Genomic DNA, 14,404 nt, shown 5'->3' with positions numbered 1-14,404 from the left:
AGCTTCTAATGTCAAGCTGAACCTCAACAAAAGATTTTATTTGAAAGATGTGAAAAAAGAAAAGCTTCAAATAAGGAGCTAAGTGTAGCCACCAGACCTCGAGGAGTTCTGAAAGCTCAAAGAAGGTATCCCATCTGGGTGTGGACTGCTTGCTAGAAGACTGGCTGGCCAGTGCCAGACTATCAGCAGAGAAGACCAGACAGTACCACACAGTGACCAACCCTTGGGCTGGGTGTTTGGTGGTTCAGTCCACGAGGACTCCTATGCTAGATCTCTGGTGGAGATGACATCGGGGGCTGTTGTGGGTGGGCCTAATTCATAATAAACTGAAGGCACTCCAGAGTTTCCAAGTTTTACAGACCTGGGGAAATATTTAAGGCCTGATCACAAAATACTGGTTGCATATTAGAAGTACGGAGGCCAGGTTAATAACTAAGCAAAATGCAATATTGTGTCAGCTTCATTCATTTTCAAAAAGAGTATCATAAAAATGTCACTGTATTTGAAAACAGTTTTTAAGTTAAATCGCAAACATTCCTCTACGTGCTTGCTGATCACTTAGAAATCGTAGCTGGTTATAAGTTAGGCATGTTACCCAAGGCCTAAAATTTCAAAAACAAAATTGTAAAAATCCTTTCAAAAATTTTACAGCGAAATGATTCTATTTAATATGGGATATGGGTACATTTTAATCTGCTTGATATCATTGATCAGGTGCATAGGGTCTGCAGGGCATTTAAAGGGCCTCAAATCTGAGAGACTAGGTGGGAAAAAGTAAGAGGTTAGGTGTATTTTAACAGGCGCTACAAGAACATTACATAGATGCCTAGCTTTCTTTATAAAGTATTATTTCTTTATAAAGTCTTTTCTTTTTTATTGAAGTGTAATTGACATGCAATATCATATTAGTTTTATGTATACAACACAATGATTCAACTTTTGTATACACGGTGAACTGATCACTGCAATGTCTAGTCACATCTGTCACCATACAAGTTAACGCCACCGAATGTATTCCTGCTTCTGTACGTTACCTCCCCGTGACTTACTTATTTTATAACTAGACGTTTATACCTCTTGATCCCCATTACCCATTCCCCCATCTATCTGCTCTCAGGCAACCACCACTCTGTTCTCTGGGCCAATGAGTCTGGATTTGGTTTTGTTTTGTTTGTTAGATTCCACGTAAATGAGTATTTGTCTTTCTCTGTTTGACTTATTTCACTTATTAAATGCCTTCAAGATCTACTATGTTGTTGCAAGTGGCGAGATTTCATTCCTATTTACAGCTAATTAGTATTCCATTGTAAATTTTTACTCTGTCTTCTTTATCCATTTATCCGTCAATGGACTTTTAGGTGATTTCCATATCTTGTCTATTGCAAATAATATTGCAGTGAACATAGGATGAATATATCTTTCCAAATTAGTGTCTTTGTTTTCTTCAGATAGATACCCAGTAATGGAATTGGTGAATCATATGGTAACTCTATTTTTAATTTTTTAAGGAACCTCTATATTGTTTTCCATGGTGGCCATACCAGCTTACATTCCCACCAATAGTGCACATGGATTCCCTTTTCTCTGCATCCTCAACAACACTTGTTATTTCTGTCTTTTTGATACTTGCCATTCTGATGGGTATAAAATGATATCTCATTGTGGCTTTTGATTTGCATTTCCCTGATGATTAGTGATATTGAACATCTAATTATGTGCTTCTTAGTCATCTGTATATCTTCACTAGAAAAATGTCTGTTAGATCATCTGCCCATTTTTTAATCAGATTTGTTGTTGTTGTTGTTGAGTTGTAGTTCTTTGCATATTCTGGATATCAACCCCTTATCAGATTGGCAAATATCTTCTCCAGTTTAGTAGGTTGCCTTCCACTTTGTTTGTGGTTTCCTTAGCTATGCAGAAGCCTTTTCTTTGTTTTTCTTTTTCTTTTCTTTTCTTTTCTTTTCTTTTTTCTTTTCTTTTCTTTTTTTTTTTTTTTTTAAAAGAGAACAAATCTATACCTTTATTTACTTTTCAGTAAGTTTAAATCCTTGAGGGGTACAGCATCACATGGATTCTGTGGCCAATGGTTTTAGCAGGAAGGTTGCTTTGGAATTTGGCAAATCATGCCACTGTTTCCGTGAGCATGAGTTACTTTTCCGCAGATTACTCTGGTTTTGTTCAGTTTGCCACCGGGAGTCACTGTGTTGTTCTTTGCTTTCTACACATAAGCACATTTCTTGGCCTAGGTGGAATTCAGTTTCATCTCAAGCATAAACACCTTCAATTTTGAGAAGGGCTGTGTTCTCCCTCTGGTTCTAGAGAACCCACTTATAGCCAGCAAATATGGCCTTGGACGACAGCCTTCCAGACATATTTGTCATTTTAGGAGTCCTGTCAAAAAGAGTATCAGGAGAATCTTGGAGTCTATGGAGGCTACTTTTCCCACAGGCCTCTACAGGTTCCAAGATGGCAGAAAGAGCTATGCAGAAGCTTTTTAGTTTGATGTGATCCCATTTATTTTTGTTTTTGTTTCCCTTGCCTTTGGAGTCAGAGTCAAAAAACTATCACCACAACCAATATCAAGGAGGTTATTGCCTATGTTTTCTTCTAGGAATTTTATGTTTTCAGGTCTAACATTAACGTCTTTAATCCATTTTGTGTTTATTTTCATAAATGGTGCAAGGCAGTGGTCCAGTTTCATTCTTGCACAGGTAGTGGCATACCATTTTTTTTTTTTAGCACCATTTGTTGAAGAGACCATTCTTTATTCGTTGTACATTCCTGACCCCTTTGTCATAAATTAATTGACCATACATGCATATGCATGAGTTTATTTCTGGACTCTCTATTATATTCCAGAGATCTATGTGTCTATTTTTATGCCAATACATATTATTTCAATTACTGTGGCTTTATATTATAGTTTGAAATCACAAAGCCTGATACTTCTGGATTTGTTCTTCTCAAGATTGTCTTGGTTCTTCGGAGTCTTTTGAGGTTCCATATAAATTTTGTAATTATTTGTTTAAGTTCTGTGAATAATGCCATTAGAATTTGATAGAGATTGCATTGAATCTGTATTGCTTCAGGTAGTATGGATAATTTTACAATATTAATTCTTCCAATCCATGATCATGGAATATGCTTCCACTTATTTATGTCTTCTTCAATTTCTTTCACCAATGTCTTATAGTTGTACCTCAGGGTACAGGTCTTTCACCTCCTTGGTTAAATTTATTCCTAGGTATTTTGTTCCTTTTGATGCAGTTGTATATGGAATTGTATTCTTGATTTCTGTTGGTTATAGTTCAATATTAGTGTATGGAAGTGTAACAGATTTTTGTATATTAATTTTGTATCCTGCAGCTTTACCAAATTCATTTATTAGCTCTAACCATTTTTAGTGGAGTCTTTAGGGTTATCTAAATATAGTACCATGTCATCCACAACAAGTAACAAATACTTCTCCTTTCCAGTTTGGATGAATTTCTTTCTTTCTTTCTTTCTTTCTTTCTTTCTTTCTTTCTTTCTTTCTTTCTGCCTAATTGCTGTGGTAGGACTTCCAATACTATGTGGAGTAAAAGTGAGGATGGGATGCCTGGCTGGCTCAGTCAGTAGAGCGTGTGACTCTTGAGGGGTTGGGAGTTCAAGCCCCATGTTAGGTATCAAGATTACTTACAAATAAAATCTTTTTTTTTTTTTTTTTTTTTTAAGTGAAGATACTGGGCATTGCTATTTTATTTCTGATCTCCAGATGTTGAACCATCCTTGCATCATTAGAATAAATCCCACTTTGATCATGGTGTATGATCTTTAAAAAAATTTTTTTTAATGTTTATTTTTGAGAGAGACAGAGCATGAGCAGGGGAGGGGCAGAGAGAGAGGGAGACACAGGATCTGAAGCAGGCTCCAGGCTCCGAGCTGTCAGCACAGAGCCCGATGTGGAGCTTGCACTCATGAATCTTGAGATCATGACCTGAGATGAAGTTGGACGCTTAACCAACTGAGCATCCAGGCGCCCCATGGTGTATGATCTTTTTAATGTGCTCTTGGATTCCATTTGCTAACATTTTGTTGAAGATTTTTGTATATATTTTTAATATCCCAGCACAAGGATCTTGGCCTATAATTTTCTTTTTTTGTATGATGTCTTTGTCTGGTTGTGGTGTCAGTATAATGCTGGCTTCAGAGAAAGTGTTTGGAAGGCATTCCCTCCTCTTCAATTTTGTGGAGAAGTTTGAAAAAGATAAGTATTAAATCTTCTTGAGTGTTTGGTAGAATTCACCAGAAAGCCATCTGATCCTGGACTTTTGTATGTTGGGAGGTTTCTGATTACTCATTCAATCTCTTTATTTGATCTATTCAGAATCTATTTTTTCATGAGTCAGTCTTGGAAGATTGTATATTTCCAGGTATTTACTCATGTCTTCTAGGTTGTCCAGTTTGTGGGCATAGAATTGTTTATCATAGACTCATAATCCTTTGTGTGTCTGTGGTACCATTTGTTGTTTCACTTGTCTTATTTCTGATTTTATTTAATTGAGCCTTCTCATTTTCTTGGTGAGTCTAGCTAAACGTTTGTTAATTTTGTCTATCTTTTCAAAGAAACAGCTCTTAGTTTTGTTGACCTTTTCTATTTGTTTTTTTAGTCTCTATTTCATTTATTTCTGCTCTGATTTTTATTATTTTCCTTCTACTAACTGTGAGTTTTGTTTGTTCTTTTTATAGTTCCTTTGGTTGTAAAGTTACATTGTTTATTTGAGATTTTTCTTATTTCTTGACTTAGGCTTGTACTGGTATGAACTTCCCTTTTATATCTTCCTTTGTTACATCCTTAGGTTTTGGTATGCCATATTTCTGCTTTCATTTGTCTCTAGATATTTTTTGATTTCTCTTTGATTTCTTTGATGACCTGTTGGTTGTTCAGTAGCATGCTGTTTCGTTTTCACATTTTTGTAGCTTTTCCAGTTTTTCTAGTTTTATACCATTGTGGTTGGAAAATATACTTGATATGACTTCATTCTTCTTGAGATTTGTTTTGTGGCCTAATGTGATCTATACTGGAGAATGTTCCATCTGCTCTTCAGAGAGATTTGTATTCTTCTGTTTTCAGATAGAATGTTCTGTGTATGTCTATTAATAAAGTCCATCTAGTCTAATGTGTCATTTAAGGCTGATGTTTTCTTATTGATTTTCTGTCTGGGTGATCTATCCAATTGATATAAGTGGGGTGTTAAACTCCCCCACTCTTATTGTGTTGCTGTCAATTTCTCCCTTTAGGTCCATTAATCTTTGCTTTATATATTTTATTGCCTCTATGTTGGGTATGTGTATATTTATAAATGTTAAGCATTCTTGCTGGATTGACTCCTTTATCATTATGCAATGTCTTTCTTTATATTTTATTTTAGTTTTTGTTTTTAAAACCTTTTCATTTGATATAAATGTAGCTACATCAGCTTTTTAAAAATTTCAATTTGTTTGCCTATCTTTTTCCATCCCTTCACTTTCAGTCTGTGTGTATACTTCTGAAGTGAGTCCCTTGTAGGCAACATAGAGAGGCATCTTGTTTTTTATCCATTTAGCCACAGTGCATGTCTTTTGATTGGAGAATTTAATCTGTTTACATTTAAAGTAATTATTGATAGGTATAACTTGTTGCCGTTTTGTTAATTGTGCTCGGGCCATTTTTGTAGTTCTTCTCCATTCCTTTTCTCTTCTCTTTCTCTTTTCCATTGTGGTTTGATGGCTTTCTTTAGTATTATGTTTTGTCTTCCAGCTTGCTGATTAGTTCTGCTTTATTCAGTCTACTTTTGAACCTGTAGTATATTTTTTAGTTCAATTATTATGTTCTTCAGCTCTGTGACTTCTGTTTGGTACTTTTTAATATTTTATATCTACTTGTTGAAGTTCTGTGTTCATCTGTTCTTCTCCCAAGTTTGGCGAGCATCTTTATGACCATTACTTGAACTTTATCAGGTAGATTACTTATCTTCACTTCACTAAGGTCTTTTTCTGAGGCTTTGTCTTGATCTGTCTTTTGGAATGCATTCCTCTGTCTCTTCACTTTGACTGATTCTCTGTGCTTGTTTCTATAAGGTGGAACAGTTACCTCTCCCAATCTTGAAGGAGTGGCCTTGTGTAGAAGGTGAGCCACTGGGCCCAGAAATGCAATTCCCTCTGGCCACCAGAGCCAGGGCTCAAGCGGCATTCCCTGTGTAAGTTGCACATGGCTGCTGATGGTTATGGCTGGGCCAGGGCTGTAGCATTGGGTATGTGGGGTGCCTGGCTGGCTGGCTGCCTGTGGTATGGCTGTGGTGTGTGCGGGGGGGAGGGTGTGCTCATGCGTACCAGCAGGTTAGAGGGAGATTGCCAAAGTGGCACCTGCCAGTGCTGACATTAACAAGGTAGAATGAGATCCAAGAGTGGTGCCTGCCAGAACTTCCATCCCCAGAGACAGTTCCATTGGTTTTCTAGCTCTCCAGCACTTGCTTTAAGATTGGTAAGTAGATCTCCTTCATATGTGATATAGGTGCTTTTCTAACTGCTGCTCTTGTGCTAGGTCCTGGGGTGAGAGAGTTTGCAGGTGTGAGTCCTTTAAGGGCAGGTTCTCTGTTTCCTATGGTTCTCTTGGGCATAATCCCCATTGGTTTTAGATTTGGGGGGCTCATCTTTCTGATGCAGGACCCAAGAGTTGGGATGCCTGATGTGGAGACATGAATCTCTTGGTCCTCAAGGAAAAGTTTCATGTTGTTGAGGTCCCTGCTGATTGTGGGTTGCTGGGCCTGAGGTGGGATTTTAGCAGGAGCACATCTCTGCCTCTTCTACCTATCTTGATGTGGCTCTTTTATCTTTTGTTGTGGAGGCATTGTTCATCGAGTTTTCAGAACTTCTTCAGAGAAAATTATTCAATATGTAGCTGTAGATTTGTTATGTCTATGGGAGAAGATGACTTCAGGATCTTCCTAGGTTGCCATCTTGAACCTGAGTTCTCTTTATGAGTCCTTTTCTTTCTTTCTTCCTTCCTTTCTTTCTTTCTTTCTTTCTTTCTTTCTTTCCCTTTCTTTCTTTCTTTCTTTCCTTCTTTTCTTCCCTTTTTCTTTCTTAGCATCCTGATTTTTCCAAGGAGTTTATTTGGGCAAACTTGGGGACAGGGAGGCTCTGCATCTGCAAGAAAGTTTTGGGCCTCTTGGTGGTTAAGCATGGCTTGTGCTGCTGATGTAGGACCTGGTGAGGCAGTGGGAATTTGATCTTGAAGTCATGCAACTGCTTGACTGCCACTCAGCGGCACTTGCTGGCTACAATCTCCTACACCTTCATGATCTTGGATTGAATGTGCCCAGGCACTTGTGCTGGGTGCCCATGTCTCAGTAGCACTGGGTGACAACACCTGCAGTGGGGAGGTTCCAGGACTTCCAGTACATGTTGTAGGTGCTGCTGCAGGAGTCCTAGCACAGCTAGATGCTGCAGTTCTTCACCTTCCAGGGAGGTTTCTCAAACACCTGTCCACAGTAGACCACTTCCTCTGAAGACTTACTCATCTTCTTTAGCTAAGAGACAAAAGCAGAAGCAGAACTTGGTGATAATAGGATTAGGTAGAAAGGTTCACATGCAATAGAGGGGCAGAGTGCAGCATTTGGAGGTGGGCAGGCAGCGCAAGGCACTCTCACAGTGTGCCCAAGGCCTTCGTGGCGCACTCTCCACACTTGCCACCATTCAAGAAAGGGATCCCTTTACTTTCAGTGAAATATTTTCTGGTAAGCAGGCAGGCAACTTGGAAAGCAATGGATCCAATCCTTAAGTACCCAATATGTGGTAGCCAACCCGAATGAGGAAAAGGTAAGAATTTGACCTTGTATGAATAATACTGTGCAGTGCATCTTGTGATATATGCTTTTATGTTAAAATGCTTAAAATTGGTTTAATCTGTACAGTCAGGAGAGGTGCTCTTTGTTTTCCAGTTGACTACATGCCTTTGGTATAACTTGCAAGTTAGGGAAAGAAGATGACAATTCTAGTTTCAGTTAGAGGGGTTGTAAATGAATGTAGAACTCTCTCTGGGGCAGAGTTATTTCTTAGTATGCTCTGAACTTTGACAATGTAAAATGACTATTATTTTGATTTTTTACTCCTTACATAACCATACTGTTTGCACATCAACAGATAAGAGTACATGGGTGCTTCCATTTCAGGCCAGTCCTAACTATGTTTTTAACATTCTAGAAGGGCTGTATTTGTAATTTGGTGAGTCCTTCAGTGCAAGCCATAAAATGTTATTGATACAGTTGTCTAGTGTTTAGACACTAATTTAAAGGTAATTTAAATTTGTAATTTAAAGGTCCATTTTATCAACATGCATACATATTATTTTTATTTTTTAAAGTTGATTTAGTTATTTTGAGAGAGTGTGGGGGGGAGGGGCAGAAAGAGAGAGGGAAAGAAAGAAAATCCCACGCAGGCAGCCACAGGGCTCAAACTCACAAACTGTGACATCAGAACCTGAGCTGAAATTAAGAGTCGAATGCTTAACTGACTGAGCCGCCCAGGCACCCCCAAGATGGGCACATTTTAGAGGTAATACTTCCATAGTGTTTTTAGCTTTCATAACTTACTCTTTTTAATCTTTCACAGCATATTATGATGTATTTGTTGCATATTAGTTTCATTCTTGATAGATGAGACAACCAAAGTCATGGACTACTGAAATGAATTGCAAGGCCACAGTCTTTAGTTAATCCCAAGGAAGGGCTGCTCTCCAGATTCCCAGGTGAATCCTTCCACAGCCTTTCGGAAAAAGAGGTACGATGTAGAGTTTTAGTTATTCGTTCCCCAGCTCAATGCTTTTTTCTTGAGTTGTGTAAATTAAAAGCATCTTCAGGTAGAGGGTAACTGACAAGCTTTGTTAGGAAGGGGCACCGTACGTCTTGTCCAGCTATGCTTCCTGGGCACGTCACCATAATAATTACTAATAGACACTGGTCAACTCAATGACTGAGTGAATAAAGGAGTGGGAGTAACGGCTCCTAACAGGAGTTTGCCAGTGGCAACTGGAGCTCTCTGCAAAGCCCAGGAATGGTGGGCCTGTCTGTATCTGACCAATGAACTGACACAACCTGTGAGCACACCACTGTCGAACTGGCTCTCTAGGCCTGGCTTTGCTCTGCCCACTTCACTCATTCTCCTCAGGCCAACTTGAGACTGAGTCTCATGCAGAGACTACCAGCTTCGATCTGTTCTTCGTCAGAAGAGGTTAGGAGATGTGCCTTGTGTTCAGATGGAGCGAGCGAGCGGAAGGGGACTAAATACCTCCAGTGGACACGGGTTGGGTGTCCTAGCAAAGATGTTATGGGAATTAGCATTAGTGTTGAATTTATGCAGGACTTTCACACCCTCACATTCGGCATGCTATCCCCAAAGAACTGCCATGACTAAATGCTGCGACCTGGCACTAACAAATGGTGCATTAAATAACCGTATGCAGCGCATTGCTCTGCAGGCTGGCAGCATACTGTCGAGGTGACGCTTCCTTGTTCTGTGCTATGCCTTCTCGAGGAGGGCCACAGGGACAAATTTCTCTATGGTCTCAGAACCAGGAATAATTGCGTCCTGCCGAGCAAATGGCATATTCTTTGTGTTAGGGACATTCCGATCCATGCAGTGAATCATATTTCCCTCTTCATGTGGCCTGTCTGAAAGCTCCAGTTCAAATTTATAGATACTGCTGGCAAGTACGTAAGACTTCCTTGCAATAATTTTGTCTTTTAATTTCATTGTAGTTTCCCTTAGACTCATTTTATTCGTCAATTTTAAATTTAGTTTATCTTATTATCACATGTGTTTTGTGTTGTTTTTGTTTGTTTGATAAATCATCTTAAATCCTTTTGGGAAAAAAATAAAAAGAAATACCAGTATATTCATGCAACACTTTTACTTTACATTTTAAAAAAATGTTTATTTTGAGAGGAGGGGAGGGGCAGAGAGAGGGGGACAGAGGATCTGGGCTTGGAGGGGGGGGGGCTCTGCACTGACAGCAGAGAGCCCAAAGCAAGGCTTGAACTCAGGAGCCGTTAGATCACCCCTGGGCCAAAGTCAGCCGCTTAACCAACTGAGCCACCCAGGCATCCTTCAACACCTTTACTTTAGTTTTTTTTTTAATTCCCCAGGCCTTCATTTTATACCTTTTCTTCTGTAATCTATTGAGAAGATGAAAATTCGCCACTGTCTAGTGGTATAATCCTTTCTGGGTTAGTTGTGGGGTTTTTTTTGTTTGTTTTGTTTTTTAAAAGGAATTTGACCATTATATTAAAAGTAAGGTGTTGATAGCTGAGCCCTACAGCTGCTACTTTCTAGCCATGTGAATTTAACTAAATTACTTAATCTTTCTTACTTATAAGAGTAACACTATTTTTTTTTGTGAAGGTTGTGAGGATTATATGAAATACTGTATGTACAATACATAGTACTGTATTTGATACATAGTAGGCTTTTTGTTTAAAGTCTTCAAGTGGAGGAGTGCCTGGATGGCTCAGTTGGTTAAGCGTGACTCTTGATTTCATCTCAGGTCATGACCTTCCCGTTTTGTGAATTTGAGCCCAGGTCTGGTCCGGGTCCATGCTGACAATGCGGGTCCTGTTTGGGATTCTTTCTCCTCCCCCTCTCTCTGCCTCTCTCTCTGCCCCTCCCCCATGTGCATCCATGCACGTGCTCTCTCTCTCAAAATAAATATATAAACTTAAAAAAAGATTAAAAAAAAAAGTAAAAGTCTTTTAAGTGGAAAATGCACTGGACTTGCAGTAAAGTCTCTCTTTTTCTGCTCATTAGCTTATGAACTTGGGCAAATCATTTTACTTCTTTAGGCCATATTTTTCTTCTATATAGTTTCATGGCACGACCTACAGTGTCCTTAGGATTCTAGCTTTGCTATTCTTGGATACTTAGGCTTGTCCTGAGTAAGATGTGAGAGTGGGTCCTCACTCTGTTAACACTAAGAATAGCGTGAATCTATTCACCTGGGCATAGAGAGGTCTAGGGGAAGAGGATCCAGATCTGAAGCAGGGAAATGAAAAGGCCCATTGTGTTGGCCATGATGTTCTTCACTGATGTTGATTATGGTAATTTGCAAAGGTAGTAGCGTCTTCTGGAATACCCTGAATTGCTAGTGATTATAGTCCTGAATTCAAGTGGATTTCAAAAGACTTGCCATTATGGATGCTGTTCTCTGTAGTGAATGGTTTATAATGGGCTGCTTGGTGAATACTTGGAGTGGTAGCTGTGGGACAAAGGGAGCTGCTGCTGCTGGTCAATGACCTTGTTCACCATTGACCACATTTGGTTCAGTCGTGGAGTCAATCAGAACAAGTGTCTGTGTCCAAGACATGGTTTCTATTCAGGAACTATTGGGCAATAGGAGACCCCCAAAGCAGGAGGAAGCTCGCTTATCAAGAAGATAAATAAGGGTTTATAATGGATGATGTAGATGAAGAATCTACACTGAAATTCACACTCGTAGCAATTCATCAACATGCAGGGGTAGCTTTGTGGTTAAGGGCACAGCCTTTTTTAGTGTGTGGTTTCAGCCAAGTTATTTAATCTCTCAAAGCCTCAGTTTCCTCATATCTTAGAGGGATAGTGACACCTCATATAGTTGTTCCAAGGAGATAATGTAAATGCTGAGATATGTTAGTTATTATATTATTATTAAAACTATTATTATTAAAACTATTAGTGTTATTATAAACTGCAAATTCACAGTGGGCTTTAAGGTTCTGCCCTAATCTAATAAACTGTACAGACTATAAGAATGAATGTTAACAACAAACCATTAGATGATCAAATGATTGGAGAAGAGTACATAGCAGAGAAAAAAAATTCTAATAAATTTTTGAGTCAGTGCATCATGCCCATTAACTTTCTTCTTACCATTTATTCCTGGGAACTCACTTTCAAAAGGTAGCCATCTACCTTTGCTTTTGATTGATTTCATTCTTTTTACATGGAGGTGGGATTATAAATTAAAGACACTAGTTTCTATTAACTTCCTTTATTACTCTGTAATTCCTTTTGCCTACTTATTGTGAAGTTTCTGTCTCCTGCCTTTCTGTGGGATGAATATAAATTTGCTCACCCTATTCAAAGAGAAAGCATTATGACCCTGAATCCTAAAAAGTCTTTATTTTATCATATAATTTTTTTAAAGATGATTAAAAAGAAATGGGTACCTGGGTCACTAAGTCAGTTAAGTATCCAACTCTTGATTTCAGCCCAGGTCATGATCCCAGGGTTGTGGGATTGAGCATCTCATTGGGCTCTGCACTAAGTGTGGAGCCTGCTTGGGATTCTCTCTCTCTCTCTCTCTCTCTCTCTCTCTCTCTCTCTCTCTCTCTCTCTCTCCCTTCTTCCCTGCTCTCTCTCTGTCTGAAAAAATAATAAAGTAAATAAATAAGTAATGGTAAAAAGTTAACCAGAGTAAAATGTAAAACAAACAAACAAACAAAAAACCCAGGAGAAAGTGAGTGTTAAGATATTGTGAAATTGTTACAAAAACAGAGAAACCACTAAAAATTAGTCTGGTTTAGGTTCAAGTATTTTTGTCTGAATGGACTTCAGCTTTTGCTTGGTCCACTGAAATTCATTGAATTCAGTTAAAATTTGAGATTTCAAATGGTAACAATGTGTAGTAACAGAACACAGCACCTGGGAGTGGTGGTTTTCTTGTGTTTCACTCTTTGAATCTTTCAGAAGAGAAGTGAAATTCTATAATCCAAATTTCATTGATTTATTTAGTTTTGACATGCATTTTCATGTGCAGTTTCTCTTATATCATGTCATATGTAAGTCCATTTGGATTTGAAAACTTTATAGATAATCTTGCAGTCAGTATATTCATAGAAAAGAAATTAAGACTAAAATCCAAGATCTTGGCTGCCTAACACCTAAAAATAAGGATATCCTTAATTCAGTTTTTAAAAGATGTTCTGTAATCATTCGTTTATTATTGAATTAATGCACTAGTTTTTTTTTCAAGCAGTTTTACTACATTATTTTATTTAAACATTTTTTTAACTGTGGTAAAAAAATAACATGAGATTTGCCCTCTTAACCATTTTGAGTTAACTGCAGTTCTGCAGTGGTAAGTAGATTCACATTGTTATGCAATAGAACTCCAGAACTTTCTCATCTTGCAAAACTGAAACTCTACACTCATTAAACAAGAACTCCCCATTTTCTCCTCCCCCAAGCTCCTGCTCCATTCAGTTTCTAGGTGAAGTATGTATATGTTTTGTGATTACAGTTTGATGAGGCCAGAGGTCATTCAGGTGGATTGCAAACTGTAGGGCACTGTGCTCTTACTTGAAAGTAGGAAACAAAGGTTCATAGTTAGCATTTTTATTAGTTGAACTATAGGATACTACTTAATGGCACATATGAAGTACTTGAAAAGCAGGCATCACACATAATTTTTTTAAAGTTTATTTTTGAGAGAGAGAGAGGCAGAGAGAGAGGAAGAGAGGAAGAGAGAGAGAATCCTAAGCAGGTTCTGCACTGGCACGTTGTTCAGTGCAGAGCCCAATGTGGGGCTAGGTCTCATAACCCTGAGATCATGACCTGAGCTGAAATCAAGAGTTGGACGCTTAACCAGTGGAGTCCCATCACTCATCCAGGCACCCCATCACTCATGATTTTGAGTAGTAAAGTTGAAAATCAGAATCAAAACCAAAACTGGAATAAGGCAGAAAACCTCGATAATGAAGGAGGGTAACTTTTGAAATATAAAAATAATTGAGAAGTTGCAAAATTATTTTCTGTTGAGATTTTTAGAAAGGCAAATATTCATTTGAATATTGTGGTTTTGTGGAGGTACTAACAGCATGCGAAGGAATATGTTAATAGGTCCTGAGCTAGCCCCCTTTCCTGGACTTTTCAAAGCTATGCTTAAGGAGTCTGATGTGGCCACAGTATAAGGCAAAATCTAGAAGGAGGAAATGTTGGAATGTGGGTAGTGATATCTTAGAGCTCTAATTTGCTTGACTGAAAGCAATTTTTAAATACTCAAAGTCCGGGTTGGGAAACGAATATGATGGAAGAGGTTTAAGTGCCAGAGAGAGTGAGGCCCCAACACCCTGGTGCAATTCTCCATAGTGATGAGATGTCATCTTATTGGCTACCTACTAGCATCGTCTTCATAGCCTCCATGCTCTAAAATGATGGGCAAAATATGGGAAGTTAATGATATTGATGATGATGATGATGATGATGATGATGATAATGATGGTGATGATGGCATTGGTGCGATCCTGAGAATAGCGGTCACCCAAACTCATGGATGCTTTATTCTTACCTAAGGTATCTTGCCTGATACGTCCCAGATTTTGGGAACTCAGTGTTTGATGACGCTCCTTAAGCC

General features: G+C 38.5%; 2 pseudogenes; both read right to left on the bottom strand.

The window, feature by feature from the left end:
* Positions 1-2,040: 2,040 nt before the first annotated feature.
* On the bottom strand, positions 2,041-2,381 carry LOC109270647 (60S ribosomal protein L35a-like; annotated as a pseudogene).
* A 4,723-nt stretch (positions 2,382-7,104) lies between these two features.
* LOC109270640 (60S ribosomal protein L18a-like) lies at positions 7,105-7,735 on the bottom strand (annotated as a pseudogene).
* Positions 7,736-14,404: the final 6,669 nt, after the last annotated feature.

This window comes from Panthera pardus, unplaced genomic scaffold, assembly GCF_024362965.1.
Source record: "Panthera pardus isolate Hobbes unplaced genomic scaffold, ASM2436296v1 HiC_scaffold_10, whole genome shotgun sequence".
Lineage (NCBI taxonomy): Eukaryota > Metazoa > Chordata > Mammalia > Carnivora > Felidae > Panthera > Panthera pardus.
The sequence above is the reverse complement of the archived record's forward strand: the minus strand, read 5'-3'. Positions and strand labels throughout refer to the sequence as shown.